General features: G+C 36.0%; 1 long non-coding RNA gene across 1 annotated transcript; it reads left to right on the top strand.

Annotated features, from left to right (window-relative positions):
- The first annotated feature begins 307 nt into the window (after positions 1-307).
- LOC132638312 (uncharacterized) lies at positions 308-1,380 on the top strand. The gene is made up of 2 exons (XR_009581670.1): positions 308-342; positions 1,091-1,380. It is a non-coding gene; the product is annotated as an uncharacterized LOC132638312 (long non-coding RNA).
- Positions 1,381-4,051: the final 2,671 nt, after the last annotated feature.

Raw genomic sequence — 4,051 nt, 5'->3', positions numbered from 1 at the left:
TTGTTGTTGTTATATTATGGATATACGGAAATAAAGAAGTGTATACAAGCATTGGCATCCGAATGTATATTGGGTTGTTTTGGGAGTAATTTAAGAATGGATTTAAGTCTAGTTTGATATGAAATTGTTGGTATTGTTGTTGTTGGTATTTTGATTGATGTTTGGCTAAGTTGGAATTTCGAGGATTGTTAAGTTTACAGGGGAAATGCTGCCCAATTTTCTCTAGAATTTACGACGCGTCCTTATAATCTATTAACTAATGTTAATATGAATTCTCCCGTGAAGGTAACGACGTGACATTGGAGAAGAGCAAGTGAACGATAACATAGCTAAACGACAAAGGTATGTGAGGCTAGTCCTTTCTTTCAAATGGCATGAATCCTATAACATAAGTTCTTTTCCTCTTCATGAGTTCCTATTTCCTGGAAAGCTAGAAGCCTAAGTCCATAAATGTCTATATAAGATAAGAGATATGATATGATGATGCCATATTGATAATGATGCTATTTATTGCTTACACTCACCTTGTGTACTAATTCCTTCAAGGTGAGGCAGAATGTCAATAATTGCTCCATAATGAAATCGGGGGATCACGACCTTACGTCACCCCGATAGAGTATAGTTGATCTTGAGTCTTAAGCATGTACTATGATAAGCATATTATTACAAGTATTTTTTTATGAGCATGTCATGATCATATTACACCGCGCCTAGTTGGCCGGGCAGTCACCGCCAAGGCGGGCAGCTATACGGATACACCATGACCTTTTGGCATGGGCAGACACCACTAGTGGGCGGCATGAGATGGTACCCCGGACGCGGGAGGCCTGGACGCGGGCTAATGTTATTGATTATTACACCGTTCCGATATGGACGGGCAGCTTGCATATTATGCATATATGAGATTATGATGAGTATGAGTAAGACAGCATGCATTACTTCTTTTATGATTGTCATTTAGATTCAGATGTTTCATATTGATGTTCACATTATATTATCACTGTCTTTCTTCATTGTTTATGCCTCTCATACTCAGTACAAGGTTCGTACTGACGTCCGTTTTCTTTGGACGCTGTGTTCATGCCCACAGGTAGACAGGAAGGTGAGCTTGGTCCAGACCCTTAGTAGCTGTCAACTGATCGAGAGCACTCCATTGTCCGGAGGTGCTTATGGTTCTTCTTTTGGTATATATGCATATTTTGGGCATGACGGAGTCTTGTTCCGTCTATATGTTTAGTATGTCAGTAGAGGCTCGTAGATACGCAGTGTGGGTCAGATGGTCTCGCAAGATGTTATTATTATGTATATGTTATTTTGATGGCCGAGAGGCAAATGTATATAAGTATTTATGTTTTTATATAAAATATGATTTTCCTACAATTCGTGTATAAAATTGGTAAAAAGGCATTAAATGAGTAAGATGAGTATTAGAACGAGTGGTGCTCGGTGGCTAGTCCCGGGTACCCGTCACGGCCCCTAGCTGGGTCATGACATTAACTCTACTTCTTTCTCAATAGAAAGAAGCTTGAAAACTTTGATATTCACAGGTAGAAGTTCCACAAAGTGAGAGAGACTTCATAATACTAAATCTTGCTGACAACGGAAAAGAAGGCAATGACTTCCTCTCAAATGAATCAATAATGGGAACATTGACTTCACAGCAATGAGGAGGACTGAGATATTATCCCTACGTTCCACCTTCCAACATCAGATATAAGTTAAAGACTTTCATTGATTGTGAAAAATACAACATGACACAATATAAAATCCTATCAAGATACCGATATATACGAATAATTTACTAAAATCTACCGGGTATTTTCCTTTAGCCGTTTCAGTAAAGCATATTCCTACTTTTCCTTGTGGTATTTGTGGCATCATATATTCCGTCCTGCATCCCAAACATTATAGTTATTTTACAAATTAGAAAAAGTGATGCACCATAAAAGTCAGAGAAAACTTACCTGGCCACCTTTTTACACTCAATCAAAGAGAGACGGAGAGATCTAAATAAAAATCCGTCAAACTTCAAATTTAAATCTCAATCCTTCACATTTGAGACATCTTTCATAAGGTTGGCATCATATCCAAAAGGTGTTTCTCCGGAAAGTTCAATATTTTTCCTTTAGCTGAGAGATTATGTTCAGCAAGCTAAACTTTTTAGTGCACATGATTTTATAGCTAGTACTAAATTCTCTAAAATACTATAGAAAGTAAGAAAGTAGCAAGTAATAAATTCTTTATAATTCTATAACTTATAAAGTAGTACGTACTAAAGACACTGATGACTACGAACAGATGTTTGTGTGAAACTTTTGGAAAAGGATTCCGGAGGGATCAAAATCTGCAGCTTCATAGAAGAGAGCAAATTTGCCTTGGAAGCTAAAGCAAAGGACTTCAAAAGAAATGAAAAAGAAAGTTTGTAGTCTTCTCCAGCATGTGAAAAAACAAATGAAGGGACAGATAAAAACTGAAAAGGGACAAAACCAGCGAATCATCACTAACAAATTCATTGTGCAATCCGCATCGCAAAATAAAAGTTGAAACTTCACACATTGTTAAATAATATTTTAGGGAACTTATGAATACATTAAAATCAAAGAGTGCAGCCAAAGCACGGATATCCATTACGATTATAGCAAAAATACACATGCATAAGTCATGCTTAAATTATAGGTATACAATTGTAGTATGCTATAGATTACAATTAAAGTTTGATATGTTGTACTAAGAAAAGGCGACTTCGCTATCAGATTATAACTTAGCGTATAAATGATATAATATAGACAAAAAAATTCATTGCAGTGCGAGAGGTGCAGAATAGTATAATAAAAGATGGACATGGGAAAGAAGTGCTAACTCGGTACGCCAAACCACGTCTTCAGAGCTCTCCCATTAGTGTTAGTAAGAATGGCTTTTGAATTTGAAAAGTGGAAAAAATCGAGTTTATAACTCATGTGTCAAGAAGGAAGTAAATAAGAAAAATTTCCAAATGCCTATACAAGTGAATCTCATTAGCTCCCTCCAATGGTCTGAACATTTGCGTACAGGGTAGATGTATGCATCCGAAACCAATCAAGATGAAGATAGAGTAAATCAGTTGGCCCTCGTCATTGAGAAAAAATAAAAGGGAAAAGTTGCATCTGCTGGACGCATCTCTTAGAACGAAGGACGAATAGGGAGAGAGGAAGAGAAATAAGGGAGTCGAAAGAGTTTTAAAAATCTTGGACTTTTGAAGTGGTGTTTGTTTGTTCGCGTTTTTGGGTTTGGTTTTTCTACTGGAAAGCAGAGGAATTTGCAAAAAAATTGTAGGAAGAAATAATTACAAAGCATATGCACATACACCAGGAAGAAATGAGGATGAGGATATAAAAAGACGTATCTTACGAATGAGAATAGTGTGGAAGCCTCGCCTTTCTTGATTCCCCTGGAACTGGAGCTATACTTGGGCTGCATTTATAATTGAGAGACAACGTCCATGCGACAGAACCATTGCTTTCAAAGGAATAAAAATTAGTTTTTGAGCACACATAAGTCTTTCCATCATCACTGGTTTGTAGCTTGTTAATCATGCAAAAAAGTAATTTTTCGAACACATATAAACCTTTCTGTCATGACTAATAAGTAGCTTGCTGATCCTATATGCAACTTTCTTGAAAGATTCTTGATCTATTGAAAAAAATGTAACTCACCAGATTTTAGAAGGTTGAACTATTCGATTTCTCGTATTTCAAGCGGCTTGTGCGAACTATATTTGATGTATCTAAGATCACATAGTGAAAAATGTGACTAAAATCAAAGCTTAACTATCTAGAATAGGAAGATAAGCATATTCAAGAAATATCGTAAGCAGGTATATGAAAGAAACAATTTTATTTACATAAGTTGGTACTTGTAGGTTGTAGATGTACTCATGAATAAATTAAATACAATCGTAGGAGAAAAACACATCAATTAATTCTACTATATTAGGGCATGAAGTTGGCGAATATATATCTAAAAATTAGTACTTCTATTTTCAATTGCTTTTGTCAAAAAGAGCAAAGAGGCA

Source organism: Lycium barbarum, chromosome 4 (genome assembly GCF_019175385.1).
Source record: "Lycium barbarum isolate Lr01 chromosome 4, ASM1917538v2, whole genome shotgun sequence".
Classification (NCBI taxonomy): domain Eukaryota; kingdom Viridiplantae; phylum Streptophyta; class Magnoliopsida; order Solanales; family Solanaceae; genus Lycium; species Lycium barbarum.
Note: the sequence above shows the minus strand (reverse complement) of the source record. Positions and strands in the feature narration are given on the sequence as shown.